The sequence below is a fragment of the Pan troglodytes genome, chromosome 14 (assembly GCF_028858775.2).
Source record: "Pan troglodytes isolate AG18354 chromosome 14, NHGRI_mPanTro3-v2.0_pri, whole genome shotgun sequence".
In the NCBI taxonomy this organism is placed as follows: domain Eukaryota; kingdom Metazoa; phylum Chordata; class Mammalia; order Primates; family Hominidae; genus Pan; species Pan troglodytes.
Genome location: NC_072412.2, coordinates 103,222,073 through 103,239,721, shown reverse-complemented (window position 1 = coordinate 103,239,721; position 17,649 = coordinate 103,222,073).

Below are 17,649 nucleotides of genomic sequence, written 5' to 3'. Positions count from 1 at the left end.
TGCGGGTTGCACACGCTTAGGAGACACCTGAGTCAGGGAGTGCGGACATTGCAGATGCCACACCTCCCGGTTTCCTGTCCCAATTCCTTGGGAAATAGGTCACATGCAGATTTTATTGGCTGCATGTGGACCTTGCAGAGGAAACCACATACCCTGAGGAACAGGAACCAGAAAGGCAGCTCCCCATCTCCTTAACTGCTCTGACTTCTGCCCTCTCTTTCTCAGCCTTAGCTAAAGAGCTCATCTCTTTCTCCTAGAACTATTTTCATAGTCTCCAAATTGGCTTCCTGACTCTAAATTGGCTTCCTGACTCCAAATTGGTTTCCTATCAGATCTGTCTTTTGGAAGCTTTAAATGTTTAGTTCTTTATAGCCTGCAGGATTAAAATCCAACCTCTTAGCATAATATTCAAGGCTCTTTGAGGTCTGGCTCCATGTCTACTGGACTCCACGATCCACCAATATTGAAATAATGACAGTTACCTGAATGTATCTTGCTGTTTAAGATTCTACAGGTATGACTTTGGGCAAGGTGCTTATCTCCTCTCTGTTTTGGCTCATTTAGAGGTGAGGGTGAGAATAGAATCTGCCTTGTTGTAGTGTTGTGAGGATTAAATGAGATAATATGCAAAAAAGACTTATAGAGAAGTCTGGCACATAGTAAAATGCTCAACAAATTCTATTACTATTATTCCCTCTTCCTGAACTTCTTTATTTTCCATTTTAATCTGTCAGGTCTGTGCTTATCTTTCGAGAGGCAAATCAAGTGCCTCCTCTCTGTTCAGTGTTTACTTGCCTCTGCTGAGTAGAGATCATTGCTTCTGTTGTCTCCTACTGCACTAAGAACCTACCACTCACATCATGAGGTACACCCTTTGCAGTTATTTGCTTGCATATTTTTCTTTGCCATAAGACTGTAAGCTCAGTGAGGGCAGGTACCATGCCCCAGTCATCTCTGTAGCTCCCACTTAGCACAGAGCTTAGCACATGGTAAGACCCTTACTTGACTTTTATTGGATGGGTTAGGATTAGGAATCCCCAGCTGCTTGATGCCTTCCCAGCCTGGCGCTCATATATGAGAGTGGGTATTAGGTTCTCATCATTCGACTTTGCAGGTCAGATGCATTTCAGTTGCACAGCCGTGTAAGATGGTCCCTGTGCATCTGCCCACAGGGAGACGTTGCAAATGTCTGCAGCTGATATCCCCATCCCCTAGAAAGCACCTCTCAGCAAATTTCTATGTGCTGGATTCAACATAAGAGCCACATCTCAGTGTGCAAGGGAAGACAGTTTCTGGGCCTGTACCTTTCACCTGACAGATGCCCAATTTACTGTGTCCAGCATGCTCAAGTCCATTCTACAGCAGTTAAGAATATTTTCATTGTGCTTCGAAGTGACATGCTAAGATAGATCTGGCTGTGGGGGTGGGAAGGAACACTAACTACATTTTCCAAAATTAAAGTTTCTTCTTATAATTACCAAGTAAAGTTGTCCATGCAGGAGTACCAGCTCTTCATAAATCTCCTAAATAGCTCTTGTTTAAAATCTGATATAATTCCAAAATGTCCATAAAGATGATTAGAATATAGCACAAGAATACCTGGCCACAGAGAAACATATTTAAAATCAGTTCAAGGCTGATCTTGAAAAATTGCAAGAGGGGAAATATGTAAAGCAGGAAAAATGTGTTATAAGGAAAAAAAAGTGTGAGACTTCTCCATGAGAAAACTGTAATCAGATTCCTCAGCTCTGCTGAAAGGATGATACTGGCACTTCAAAGTCTTTAAAAAATTATTGAGCTATGAGGCATGAGAACAGAGTGCCAAGTAGTTAATAAAGATTACTATAGGGATAAAAATTTGAAACCATCCAATATTAGGAACCATTAAGAAAATTACACTACTTCTACAGTACTATAAAGGCATTAAAGAGGTATTAATAAACATTCTTTAATGGCCTGGAAAATACTAATGAATAATATTATGCCAAAAAAGTAATTACAAAACCGTATACACAGGATGATCTTGAGTATGTACAATGCATAGTAAGAAATAGAAGGAATCGGTCATATCTGTCACGGTTGTTACCTTTTAGTAGGTGGTAGTGGAATTATAAGGCCCTCTTCCTGCTCCTGTCTTTTACCTATTTATCAAGTTAAATTAAAGTAAAACATTTTCTTATTATTTATTTTAGTGAAAAAATCTTTGATTCCTATTTAGAACTGAAGTTTGCCAGTGAGTGATTGGCTCTTCCGAAATATTCTCTGATAGGGTTTGGATCTGTGTCCTCACTAAATCTCACATTGAATTTTAATCCCTAATGTTGGAGGTGGGGTGTGGTGGGAGGTGACTGGATCATGGGAGCAGATTTCTCATGAATGGTTAACACCATCCCGTTGCTGCTGTTCTTGTGATAGTCAGTGAGTTCTGGCAAGATCTAGTTGTTTAAAAGTGTGTGGTACCTTCCCCCTTGCTCTCTCTCTTGCTCCTGCTCCCACTTCACCTTCTGCCATGATTGTAAGTTTCCTAAGGCCTCCCCAGAAGCTGAGCAGATGCCAGCACCATGCTTTCTGTACAATTTGCATAATCGTGAGTCAATTAAACCTCTTTTCTTTATAAATTACCCAGTCTCAGGCATTTCTTATAGCAATGCAAGAATGGACTAATACATCCTCTTGTGGTTGGGGGTGGGTGGTGGGTAGCAGAGGCCTTGGGAGAACAGACTTTCAGAAAGTATCAGATAGTCTAGCCCTGCTGGAGGAATGTACCCATCCCTGGTAAGTTCTTGCTGAGGCTAGGGAGAAAATGGGGGAGTCAGTTTCCTGTTTCCCATATGGGTTCCTGTTCTAGCTCCATCCCAGCTTCCCACACCCACTGTGGGAGACTTAAGGCTTGGGCAGCTCTTCACAGCACTGGGGGAAAGATGGAAGCCACCTGGACAACAGAGAGCCAACTGAGAGATGGGCTTGGGAGCTGCCATAAATGCCCAATGGCTGCATTTTGCTTGTACTAGAGGTGGAGTGAAAGATAGTGCTCTTTAAAAATCACTCTGAAATTTATTGCTTGGAAGTAGGATTTGAAAAATAAATAAATAAAATGAACTTCCTTGTTAGTATGAACTGGAGGGAAATAACTAGATTTGAGAAGGTTGATGGTGACATTGATCAGTGAGGCCCTATTGAAAAGGAAAGTTTGGATAGATTTGTATGATATTATGCCCATCCTTTCTGGTTGCTAAAGCCCCAGGCCAGGACCTTCCTGTTGCTGTAGAGGGCTATCAAAGAGAAAAATAATTTCACCCCACTTGTCAGGAACTTTGCTACTCTCAGCCAGACCCTTATCTATGACTCATGAGTACTGGGCAAAAAAGACCCCTCATCCTACAAAGTAGTTGGCCAGTGAACCTTATGGTGAGGAGCCTGGTCTGATTGGATAATTCAGACAGATGGTTGTAGATGCCTCTGGTTCTTGAGAATTACAGGGATCCTTGGGCAATAGACTCAACCAATAATTTTTTATTATGTTTCAGGCCCCGTTCCAGACAATGAGGATAGGGTAGCAAATAATGGATAGGTAGTACATTACTATAAATAGTGGCCCCAAGGAATTGGTCTAGTGGGATATGGACTTTCTAAAAGATGAGGAGAAAAGAAAGTCATGATGTGATTTAACCTGGATTGTTTGCAGTCAAACTTTGGAGACAAGGTAGTAAGGAAAAGAGCATAGGCCTTGCTATCAAATGGGTCAAGTTCTTTACACTGTATACAAAAATTAACTCAATACAGATTGAAGACTTAAATGTAAAGCCAAAAACTGTAAAAACCCTAGAAGAAAATCTAGGCAGTACCATTCAGGACATAGGCGCGGGCAAAAATTTCATGAAAAACATCACCAAAAGCACTTGCAACAAAAGCAAAAATTGACAAATGGAATTGAATTAAACTAAAGAGCTTCTGCACAGCAAAAGAAACTATCATCAGAATGAACAGGAAACCTACAGAGTGGGAGAAAATTTTTGCAATCTATCCGTCTGACAAAGGGCTAATATCCAGAATCTACAAGAAACTTAAACAAATTTACAAGAAAAATCAAACAACCCCATTAAAAAGTGGGCAAAACATATGAACAGACACTTCTCAAAAGAAGACATTCATGTGGCCAAGAAACATATGAAAAATGCTCAACATCAATAATAATTAGAGAAGCGCAAATCAAAACCACAATGAGATACAATCTCATACCCAGTCAGAATGGCGATTATTAAAAAGTCAAGAAACAACAGATGCTGGTGAGGTTGCAGAGAAAAAGTAACGTTTTTACACTGTTGGTGGGAATGTAAATTAGTTTAACCATTGTGGAAGATGGTGTGGTGATTCCACAAAGATCTAGAACGAGAAATAACATTTAATCCAGCAATCCCATTACTGGGTATATACCAAAAGGAATATAAATCATTCTGTTACAAAGATGCATTACATGCATGTATATGTTCATTGCAGCACTATTCACAATAGCAAAGACATGGAATTAACCCAAATGCCCCTAAGTGACACACTGGATAAACAAAATGTGGTACATATACACCATGGGATATTATGCAGCCATAAAAAGAATGAGATCATGTTCTTTGCAGGAACATGGATGGAGCTGGAAGCCATTATCAGCAAACTATTGCAGGAACAGAAAATCAAACACTGCGTGTTCTTACTTATAAGTGGGAGCTGAATAATAGGAACACATGGGAGGGGAACAACACACACTGGGGGCTGTTGGGGGTGGGTTGGGGAGAGGGAGAACATTAGGAATAAATAGCTAATGGATGCTGGGCTTAATACCTAGGTGTTGAGTTGATAGGTACAGCAAACCACCATGGCACATGTTTACTTATGTAACTAATTTGCACATGTACCAGAAAACTTAAAATAAAAATACAAATTAAAAAAAATAGGTAAAGGTCTGTCTCTGGGTCCTGGCCTGTAAAGCAATGTTGTCTTGGGCCAATTATTTAACCCTTTTGGGCCTTGGTATTCTCATTTATAAAATGGATTTGTATGAGAGGTCAAAAGTCAACATTTCTAGAAATGCCAATTGTTTTGCAAATGTATGTATTCTTATTGCTTCACTAACACTTATTATCTTTACCAACATTGTTATTGTCAGACTTCTTGGTTGCCTGCCAGAAGCAAAGGTAAGTCTGTTTTGGAGGAAGATGAAATCAACCAGAGCCTCAAATTATTTTACCATTTTTAGTTTGTATTTCCTAGTATAAAACAGATAATCTGGCATTTGGAGACAAGTATTGATCCATAAACCCAGAGAAATGTGACAAAATTGAATAGACTTATGAGGAATCTAACAAGTAAAGATATTATACATGGACTTTAGAATAACTATGCTTAATATTTTTAGGGATTTAAAAGACAAGATTGAGAAAGAGAAATGAAAATTATTTTTTAATAACTGAATAAAAATTATAGAATTAAAAAATACAATAACTAAAAGAGTAATGGATTTGTACATTTAAAAATGGTTAAAATGTCAATTTTATGTTACATATATTTTACCACAAAAAGAGAGGGTAATAGGTTTAACAGAAAATTGGACATTGTTTTCAGAGGTAATAACCTCTGAACTAAGGGAAAGATTGGAAGAAAATACTCAGACTGAAACACTGAAAAAGAATCGAAAGATAGAAACGAGTGTAAGAGATACTTGAGATGTGGTAACAAGGTCTAACATAAGTGCAATTGGAATCCTAGAAAGAGAAGAGAGAGCTTCTGGTAGAAGCAAATAATAAGAGGTAGTGGACAAAGGCACCCAGAATCAGGGAGACAGGAAAAATATTTGGTAAGTGGTTGGGACAGGCACTGATCAATCAGAATGGACATGGCAGGAGTCAATAACTGGCAGGGCCATGGTATTGTGTCCCAGCTGAATATCAGCCTGCCTTCCGCTAGGGGACGCAGCCTACTCACCACCATGCAGCTCTGCCTGCCAGGCTCAAGCCTGCCAGGAGTCATATCATAACCTCTACTGGGACAGCTACCCTGACAAGGGCAAGAACACCTGTTCCCCCTCTTCTATTTCTGCCTCAGCTGGGACACAAGCCCCCCTGCAGGCACAATTCCTCTAGCTGGAGTTACGTCCTGTTCATTCAGAGACATTGATGTCCATCCAGAAATAAAGGGGATGCCAGAGAGCAGACAGTGCCTGTCCTAGCCAGGCTGCCTTTCACACTCTTGTTGCTGTTACCCTGCCTCCGAGGCCAGCACACTGCCTGATGACTTCCCATCTCTTAGACCTTTGGTTTCTTTCATCTCTCTAGTTCTGTGGATGCACTGGTCTCTGATCTAATTTCAGCTCCTGACACCACTTTTCTTCTCATTCCTCTGGGAGTGACCAGACATAGCCCTGAGATTGCACAACTTCAGGGGTAACTTCCCCCAGCATTCAGTGTGCAGGGCAGGCCTGGCAGACCATGACATAGCATACAGTGTGAATGGTGCACCCTGGACATGGGAAACCCCACAGTGTTATGATCAGTGTATTTGCAAGTGGGGCAGTCTGTGAATCCTGAAGTGCTAGCTAGTTGAGAAATCTTCTACGTTTTCGGCTTCAGCTACTGTTTTGATGTGGTGACCATCTTTTCCTCTCTTTCTTGTTGTATCTCTGGGGATGCAGATCACAGTATTCACTCCTCTGACAACAGTGCGAGGAACCCTACCTGCTTCGCTCCTCATAGTTCTCATTGGGGATAAACATGTGACCCAGGACAGGCTAATCAGAGCCCTTCCCTGGGATTTTCTATGCATGCACCAGCAGAAAGATGCACCCCTTTTGCTATGGGTTTGCAAATGTGGAACTCTAAGCCCAGAATTTTCTATGGCCAAGCCCTGCGCTTATACAAACCATAAGGATTAGGAGGACATTAGGCCAAGTGTTGAGACAGAAAGGTGTAGGGAGATGAAAACATATTATTTGAGTCCCTTGGACTGCCTAGTTATATAAGGCTTTACAGGACCAGTTTTGCTCAAGATAGTTTTAGTTGAGTTTTAACTCCTCCAGAACAACCCTGAAAATAAGAAAATCTTGGTACCTTAGGCATTTCTTACACAAGGGCTATAGTATAACCACAAAATGCATATTATTTCATAAGCCCATAAAATGTGGCAGGGCAGAAATGAAGGACAGTCTCTGGCAAGTGATTTTAAATCAAGTTAAAGCAACATTAAGTGACACACCAGCAGGCAGCACACACACCTAGCCAGCCCTGCCTGGAACTCCCACAGATGGCAGCCTCTGCAGATACACTAGAAAAGCATTTGAGCCAATTTGGGCTGCAATTTCCATCCTAACTTTGCCTGGGTATAAAGACCAGTATCCCTGCTGCTCTGGGACCTGCCAAACATTTCCTTCTTCACCAGACAGCCGACTTTGAGAGGGAAAGGCAGGACAAAACATCTCTAGTTTTTGTTGTCAGCTCAAATGAATGGAAAGCTGACTATTCCGCTGCTGCTAAGTGTACCCAGGCTGACGCACTGGTTGCCATGGTGCCTGAGTGCACTCTGCCACTGCCGAAATCTCTGCACCTGTACCTGCAAAATACCACTGACGGAGAGCTTATTTTTGTGATTAAAGTAGTTAGTCATGCATTAACAGCACAGGAAAACATTCTGCAGACCTGGAATGTCTGTGATGTCTCCAGAGGTCAAATAGGAACACTTTATGGATGCACTTTAGCAGGTAGTTCAATGTCATTTAAAAGCATTGGCTGAGAAGCAGGGGGGCATCAGATCTCAGAGGGAGCACAGGGACATGGAAATCTTGCTCTGTGGACAGGGAGGTCAGACAGCAAGTAGCTGAAGGGTTGGTGTGGACACAGAGAGAGTCATAAAGAACATAGCTTTGCTGGTGTTTGAAAGCCTCCAGTGGAGAGACAAAATTGCAGAAATCTCAGTGTTTTGTTGGTGTGGTGTTAGAAGGCCAGAATGATGAGAATGGTGAGAAGACAGCACCCATCTGGGTCTCTTTCTTTCCCTTTTCCATACTGTAGTCCCTGTCTAGGTCTGTATTATTGCTTTTCCCTGGACTATTGCAGTTAACGCCTAATCTTCTCCCTGGAGTCAATTGTCTTCTTTTTCAACTTATTTGTCTTTCGGGTGGGGGGAGGTCATTATTCTGTTGCTTGCCTGTTGTACTCTCATGCTCAGGAACCTTCAGTAGCTCCTTTCTGCCTTCCGCATGGTCCTCAAGGTTCTCCATGATCATACCTGACTTTCCTTTCCAGGTTTGTCTCCTACCCCTTGACTTCATACACTAGATTCTTCCAGATGGAGCCAGGCATTTACTCACAATATCCTCACAGTGTCTTTGAAAGCTGGAATCCTCCAAGACACATATCACTGAAAACTTCCTTCATGAATCCTCCCATCTTCTTCCGAGCAAACAGAACATCTCCCTTTCCCAATTCTCCCTTCACATGGCACGTGTCCATGATCTTGAATTATAATGGTTTCATAATTCTTTGTGAGCATCTTGAGTACAAGACCCCACTTATTCATCATGATATCATACATGCCATTGATTTTCTTTCCTCCCCTCTCCTCAACAAACCAGTTTTACATCTTATTTGTGAATTCATTTAAGCATCATTTTCTGTCTATAGATGTGTCAGCCCTGGAATTCTCCTCTGAACCAGTTTTAGCATCTTACTGGTTTCCTCATTAATTAATGAATTAAATAAAATCTTTGACACATTTGTTTTTATTATTTTTTAAGTTTTAAAGTCGGGGTACATGTGCAGGTTTGTTACATAGGTAAACTTGTGCCATGGGGGTTTGTTATAAAGATTATTTCATCACCCGGCTATTAAGCCTAATACCCATTAGTTATTTTTCCTGATCCTCTCCCTCCTCCCACCCTCCACCTTTTGATAAGTCCCAGTGTGTGTTGTTCCTCTCTATGTGTCCATATGTTCTCATCATTCAGCTCCCACTTATAAGTGGGAACATGTAGTATTTGGTTTTCTGTTCCTGTTTTAGTTTATTAAGGATAATGGCCTCTAGCTCCATCCATATCCGTGCAAAGGACATGATCTCAGTCTTTTTAGACAAATTTATTTTATATTTGCAGGACAGCCCTGAATACATTCTATTTTAAAAACTATCCTATAACAATTTATTCCTGAATATGCATTTGTCCATTCATTTGCTCATCACAAACACTAAACACCAAAAATAAGGGTGCAAATAAGTTATTTTCATAAAGTTAAATAAGCCTATTTGTTAACTGATTCATCCATTTGTTCATATTTTGAACATTTATTATGTGACCACTCTCATTAGAATCATAAATGTTATATTTATTTGCACTAAAATCATAAGGTTTTATCAAGTCTTAACCATCAACATTTCTTACAGTAGGCCCTTTGAGACTGTAATTTGATGAGAATACTGGGAAGAAAGGACCTTGACCTGGCTGTAGGTGACATTTGGAGAGTATCTGGGAGCATCATGACTCAGCAGTGAGAGGCTCTGGGTAGAGGAGGAAACCTGATAGGCTCTCCCTCAGCAGCGGGCTCCCTCCCCACTGGCGCATATGGAACCTGAATCTTTCCGTCTTCTGCTCTGGCTTCTGTGGCTTTTGCAGTAATCTGAAACGCTTGGAGGAGACTCAGGGCACAGAGCCATCAAAGTTAATCAGAGCTTGGAAATGTGAAGGCTTAAAAGCAAAACTAAAAGAGCTAAGATGATTTATGAATGAAGAGAAATTTTGTAGCTGCCTTAAAAATCTGTGAAAAGTAATTATAAAGAAAGATGGTGACCAACTTCTTTTTAGTGCACATTGAGTAGGTGAAGAAATAGGTTTTGATGTAAAAATTGCTCAGTAGTGAGTGCTGTTAAATATCGGAATTGATCAATGAAAGAAGTTAGGGGGTCTCTTCTGATGGTCTTTAGAAAAGCGGATTGCACATTTATACTACAATGCACATATGTGTGGCTTTATCTAGAGGTCACAGGGATGATGAAATTATTTCTTAGATTTCTAGGTAGAGACAAGTTCTATGACTCTCACCTGGAATATATCCTTGAGCTTATGATTTGCTCCAGGTGGATGAGGACCTAACACTAATGCGAAAAGGCATTAGCTAAACTTGTCTTTGATTTTCCTGCAGCTGCCTTCTCTGCAGTGCTTCTGAAGATACACTTCTAATACGTGCTTAGTACTTACTTTGTTGGAAGGCACGGGGAAAAGTCCTGGTTCATGGAATCAACAGGTTTTCTTTTGGGTCCTCTCTTTGCTATGGCATCTTCTCTTCATAGCAAGTAACTCCTCTCTTTGGTCTCAGTTTCTTATTTGTAAAAAGGAAAGATTATCTCTTACCTCAAAGGATTTTTTTTGTGGGTGTGAAAACAAAGTCTAATAGTGTGTTTGAAGCACTTTATAGTTACAGCACATTGTTATAAATGATAAGTAATAAAATGTTACCCAATATTAATGTTTGCTTTGTATCATCATATTATTTCAAAAGTAACAATGCTCTATTTACATATGTGATCACACCATAATTTATGTAATATTAAAAATATTATCCCACTTCAAATATAGATTCACATACAGTTTCAGTCCTAAAGGGCTCTTTTTCCCATGAAGATGCAGTATAAAACATGCACATGGGCTGTGCACACACACACGTGCACACACCTCACACATACACACATACCACACATACACGCACCACACACACCTTACACACACACAACACACACCATACACACACGACATAGTCTCACCAAACTTGTGCTTGGGGGTCTTTTGGTGGCGGGCGATCGGATTACTCATTTATTTTGGTAAGTAAGGTTGAGCTTACTGCCTTCCTCTCACGTCCATCACTACACTCACTGTCATTACAGTAAGGCCAAGAAAAATCACAAGGAAATTGGGGAAGGGGAAAAATGTGTAGAAAATAAATAGGAAGGATAAAGTTAGAGAAGGCAATGCAAAGCCATGCTGTTCCCATCCTTCTCCATCCCTTAAGATTTTTCCTTATCTCTGCATCTGAAGGAGAAATATTCAGCAGAAAAAAAAGCAAAATGCAGAAGAGCCCACCCCAAGCTTTGCATCTGCAGGTGAGCGGTGGGAAGAACCCACAGGCATTTGGTGAACATCCTCTCACGGCAGGTGTGGAGCTGTGAGGAGCAGGGGCAGGAGATGGAGGAGTGGAGGGTGAGCTGACATCCTGCTTTAATTCCTGGGCCCCAGCAGTTGCCTGTCTAGAGAAGAGCAGTGCTAGGGGTACAGGCTTTGGAGAAAATGTCAATTTCTGGCTTGAATAACACTTATATAACTTTGCATTTATAATCCTCCTTCTCTATTAGGGAGCAAACTCTCAGATTATCTGATTTCTAGAAGATCATTTGTAGAAAAAAATGGCACAGCCTGAGGCCTGGCTCAGTTCATGAAATGATTCATTTGGAGCCTGTTCACAGAGGCACCTCAACTCACTAGAATATGCACACGAAACCTCCTTGCTCAGTTGAATTTTCACCATTAACTTCAGCCCAAGGATACTATTCCTTCGGGTAATGAGTCCTGTGGTGTCATCTTAGCCAGATTCCATAAGTTTCTATACACTTGAAAATCCACAGATTCCATAACTTTCTATTCACTGTTACTGGGACAGTCTAATTCTACACTTGAAGACACAGTCTTGTTCACTCTAAGATGTCCAACCTCAAAGCTGCTTTTCTCCCTTTGTCTTAGCAGAAGCCGTCCTGTCTGCAGCACTAACAAGAGAGTTCTCAGCCCTGGCTCCAACTGGGAGCTTCTAGTTCTCTCTTAGGCTGAGTAATTCTGGGGTGGGGCTTGAGTGGGAGTATTTCTTTCTGACCTCTCAGTGATTCTAATGTGCGGCCAAGGTTGAGCACCGCTGCTGGGAAGCAGCACTGGTGGATGGGTGAGAGGAGGAGGTACATCGTGCTGGTCCCCACAACTTCCCTTCAGCTCTTTCAGGGTACATGGCAAGAAGGAGGAGGGAAAGGGCTAGTTGTTCTGTTTAATGGAAGTGGAGCGGTTGTCTTCTTGGCTGGTCACTGTGGCCGCCCAGCTCTGGAAGGCTTCTGAGTGCTGGTTCTCTCCGGAGGCACAGGTGTGGGGCTCAGTGAGATAGTGGAAGCCCAGCTGTCTTCCAGAGTGCCTGCTCCACCCCAAGGAAACCCACACTCTCCTGCCACACCAAAGGTTGCAGTGCAGGAGGCACCCCTATAACTGCTCTCTCCATATCCCCCAAATCCACCGCTCCATCTAGCTCTAACTCCCCTTTTCCCTGCTCAGGTGTCAGACCAGGACTTGTGCTGGGTAAATAGATACGTGCATTAGCCAGCGTTCATCCAGATAAACAGAACCAGAACCAACAGCAATAAGATGTCTATGTGCTTATGTATGTGTGTATATGTATGTATGTGTATAGTATCTATAAACCTATTCATCAGTCTACCTATCTACCTACCTATCTATGGAGAGGCATTTATTTTAAGGAATTGGCTCACATGATTGTGGGAGCTGGAAAATCTGAAACCTGCCTTAAGTCCCAAGGCAGACTGGAGGTGGAATTCTTTCCACTCTGGGGACCTCTGTCTACCTCTTAAGGCCTTCAGATAATTGGAAGGGTAATCTGCTTTACTCAAAGTCTGATTTAAATGCTCATCACATCTAAAAAGTATTCTCTCAGCAACATCTAGACTGGTGCTTGACCAAACAACTGGTCACCATAGCCTAGCCAAGTTGACACACAAAATTACCCATTATAGTGTCCAACTGGTGAAATGTATGTCCCTTGGTTCCAGGGGGAGGAAATATTCCCATTTTCCTCCAGGAAGAAGGTACCTGGAGGGGCACCCACCCTCTCACCTCCCTGCCCTCTCTTGTAGCTGCCTAGGGTGAGAGGTGGAAGGAAAGGGACTTGGTCTGCATTTTGGTGCTTCCCCTCCGGCCTGGAAGCGGACTGCTGCCAACTTATCTAGCATGCGGGGCAGCTAGTCTATTTTGTTCTCAGTTTTGAACCTTAATAACAACTTTAGGGTAACAGGAGAAGCCTCACTCAATATCCTCGCATACATTGAATATTGTAGATGATAACGTAGCCCTAACACATGTTCTGTTTCTTATATACGTCTGGAACCACCTTAAAAACTTGGCAACCTGAGATATGGAAAGATCCCTATTTAAGAAAAACCCAAAGCTACTAAGACAAATACAAGTCAGAAACTTAGAAGGGTGCAAGAAAGAGGCTGGCCTGCATGGTCTTCATTCTGGGTATATACAAATAAACCCTCAAGTTCATTTGTTAAAGCCCTAACTGGCAATGTGACTATATTTAAAAATAGGTGGTTTAGGAAGTAATTAAGGCTAAATGAGGTCATAAGGGTAGTACCCTGATCCAATCAGGCTGGTGGCTTTATAAGAAGAGGAAGATCTCTCTCTCTCTCTCTTTTTCTTTCTATCTCTACCTTTCTGTCTCTTTTTCCTCCAGTGAACTCAGAGGAAAGGCCATGTGGACACACAGGGAGAAGGCAGCTACCTGCAAGCCAGGAAGAGAGCCCTACCAGACACCTTGATCTTGGACCTTTCAGCCCCCAGAACTGTGGGAAATAAATTTCTATTGTTTAAGTCCCCCAGGCCATGGTATTTTGTGACAGCAGCCTGAGCTGACTAAGGCAATCACCCTGATGGTGAACCTGCCCTTGTGGAGGTGAGATGGGAATTTCGATGAATGCTGCTATGGTTTGGAGAAGGTTTGCTTGGCCCCACCAAGTCTTATGTTGAAATTTGATCCCCAGTGTTGGAGGCGGGGTGAGGTGGGAGATGTTTGGATCATGGGAGTGGACCCTCATGAATGGCTTGGTGCCCTTCTCCTGGAAGTGAGAGTTCTCACTGTTAGTTCCCGCAATAACTGCTTGTTGAAAAAAGCCTGGCAGCTCCTCTTCTCTCTCTTTTTTTCTCTCTTGCCATGTGATGCTGGCTCTGCTCCACCTTCTGCCATGATTGGAAGCTTCCTGAGGCCTCACCAGAAGCAGATGCTGGATCCATGCTTCTTGTACAGCCTGCAGAACCGCGAGACACACAAAAACCTTTCTTTCTAATTACCTAGCCTCAGGTATTCCTTATAGCAACACAAATGGACAAAGACAAATACATTCATACATATAAGTGTATACCAACATACATGAATACATGTAATATATAGTTAAGTGTACTCACACACACAGAGACATACACACATATATAAGTGTACACACACACACACACACACACACAGTTATGTATTCATGACTTTCTTTTCCAGGATGAATAAGGCTTTTTCTGCCTTATTGGAAAAACATTTCTTTCATTACTTCCTAATCCCTCCACTGCTATCTCATTTAACTCCTGAACTCCAGTTGGCAGATGTTAATATATCCTTATTAGGGACAAGTGTTTTGGATCAATTCATACATCTTTCCATATGGTAATGGAAAGTTTTAATTGCTTGGAGTGAGCTATTTGATCAGTCTGTTTGCCCATTTTTTTCAGAGGATAAAAGGGTATTTGTTAGGCTCTGAATGCAAGAGAAAAAAATGTAAAGCCCACGTTTAATATCCTTTGGGTACAATTTATATTTTAAATTTCATAATTGTAGCCTTTCCAAATCATTATTTTTTAATGTAGTTAAATATAATTCATTAGCACGGTGCTGAAAATAGCAATAACATTTGCATCACTGTAGTCTCGATGTAATCAGCAGCTTCTGAGCCCACTGAGATTTTTGTGGCTCAGTTCAGTAGGACAGAACGGTCATGCGTTCTGCTGCGTGCAGGGAGAGAGAGTTAGTAGCTTCTGCTAGTGAAGGGTGGTAGTCCTCACTTGAGCTGGGACTAGCTAGCTCTCCCTGCGTGCCATTCTATGAGTGGTGCAGCCATCGGCTCTCCAGAGTATTAAACCGGCAATGCTCAGGGGCCGTTTTGGGGTTCATTGCAGCCTCCTAGTTTCTTATTTACCTTTGTTTGTAAGATTCTTGTGGTCTACAGAGAAAAAAAGGAGCAAGTATTAAGAAAAAAGTCCTGAGGTCTAATTCTGCCACATTTCAATATTTTCACATTGGCTTTTGTGAATAAAAATGTGGAGTAAGAGTTTTGAGAGCATGATGCGAAGGCTCAAGACAGAGGAACAGACCCACGGAATCCTGTCTCCCCTTCATTCCACTTTCCCCTCTCCTCTGAGCCCACGGCAGCCGCTCTCGCTCTTCTCCTCACCTGGGTCCTGCGCACAGCGCTCTTCTGTGCTCCTTTTCCCCGTCTTCTACCATAGTTTTTTCTTCCTTTCCCCCATCCTCCTCTATTCTTTCTCACCGCTGCTGACCCATCAGTATTGTTTTCCTCCCACGCTGAAGTCCCACGTGGATCCTTTTGTGTCCCACTGAGTGCAAAGGCCACACAGCCCTCAAGTCTCCGGGACAGCTGTTAGGCTTTGCCTGGGACTGATCCCCAGGGCAGGCCCCAGGCTCCACGGGCGGGCGCAGCGCTCAGCGCAGGCGTTAGGAGATGCTAATGAGGCTTCCCAGGCCAGAGGACTGGCCTGCATCGCACCACCCAGGGGCCCTCTTTGCCAGTCAACTGCTCTACCATCGTCCAGTTTGTGCCTTCATAGGGCCCTCAGGTACCTGCAACTCCTCCTCAGCATGAAGATGAGGCCAGGGCTTCTGCCCTTTTCTCAATCCACCTCTGCGTCAGCATTCGCTAGGGGGAAGCCCTGCTGCTCTCAGAGACAGGAGGGGAGAAAACTTTGTACCCAGTCTTTTCTTCACCCTTTGTCTTTTGCTTTCAGTTATTTTCTTTATTTCAAAAGACAGGGTAAAACTTCCTAGGACTGTAAGTTTGGATATTGCTAGGACTGCTTTTTGGGGGAAAGCCTCACAGGGAAGGAAGACATATCCATTCTCTTTCACCCTTTGGGGATTTTGGGGTGGCTCATTTTCTAAATTACTGATATGGTTTAGCTGTGTCCCCGCCCAAAATCTCATCTTGAATTATAATCCCAATAATCTCCACATGTCAAGGGCGGGACCAGGTGGAGGTGATTGGATCATGCGCGCGGTTCCCCCGCGCTGTTCTCGTGATAGTGAGTGCGTCTCACGAGATCTGATGGTTTTAAAAGCGTCTGGCTTTTCTCCTGCTGGCACTCGCTCACTGGGTCCTGCCACCCTGTGAAGAAGGCGCGTGTTTCTTCTTTGCCTTCCACCCTGATGGTAAGTTTCCCGAGGCTTCCCCAGCAATGCAGAACTGTGAGTCAATTAAACCTCTTTCCTTCATAAATTTACCCAGTCTCAGGCCGTTCTTTATAGCAGTGTGAGAATGAACGAATACAATTACCAACTACAAGTACTATTTTTTCGAAAGGAGAGAAACATGGCATTTGTCTGACCCCTTATACTTCTAGTCCTCTGGGCTTATTTTTGGAGTCTATTACTACAATCATGTAGGTCCAGAAGGACGTGACAGAGTCAAGTTGTGAAGGAGGGGACTAAAAACTTTATCTGCTCATTTCCATCCCCCTGCTTTATTTTGCTTTAATCTTTACTGCCCTTGATTGCTGCATGTACCCATTTACGGATATTTTATAACATTCAGTAAATAACACATTTTAAAACTTACAAGTTTCAGTTTTTGTGTGTTTAACACAGTGCCACTGTCTTAGGTATACAATAAATATCAGCTATTAAATTTACTACTTTCAAAAAAATCTCCGCTTATTTTATTAACTCTTCACCCATACCAATGCATGACTAGTTTTTTCCCTCTACTGGTATTTACTTATAAAAATGGGATTAAATAAAAGAAAATGTTTTCCATTCCCAATTATATTCTTTTATTCTCCGCTAAGCAATTTCTCCAAACTAGCCATGATTGAAAATAATAATTTAAAAAAGGCATCCTAGCTTTCTTTATTCTGATTTTGTCCACCCTTGGCTTACTTTTAAAAATAATAATGTTGTCATTTCAACCTATCTGCTTGGAATATAATCCTTCTGTCTCTAGGGGAAGTAATGTTTCTGAAGAGTAAAAAATAAGAATTTTGATTTGAACTAGAATTCACCTTGAAGATCTTGAAGTCACGCATATTTACTTGACTCATGAAATAGACACAGTGTCCTAAAGGTCAGAATTTAAAGTTGGACCCCACTAATGGAAGAACATTTTTTCTTCTGAAAACACTTCTGTGTTTCACAATTGACAAATGAACTAGTGAGTGAAAAAGGTATTTGGAGGCTAGATACCTCCGGTGTGCTGAGCTAAGGAATGAATCACTCAATCACTTACCACAAGTTTCTTGAGAGTCTATTGTGTGCAAAGAACTGCATGTTTTGTCTGTGCTGATGAGGGGAACTCAATACTCAACAATATTTAACAAAAATTCATAGACTGTGTACCAGGGACTGCGCTAGATGTTCTACGTTTTTCTCCATCAATCTTCTGAGCTCCAGAGCAACACTGATAAATGCCTGTGAAAAATTTCCCATAGATATTGTTCATAGACCCCTCAGTTTGGCATGTCCAAGATGGAACTTACCATTTCACTGTCTTTATTAATGGTGCCTTTTCATTCAGACATTCAAA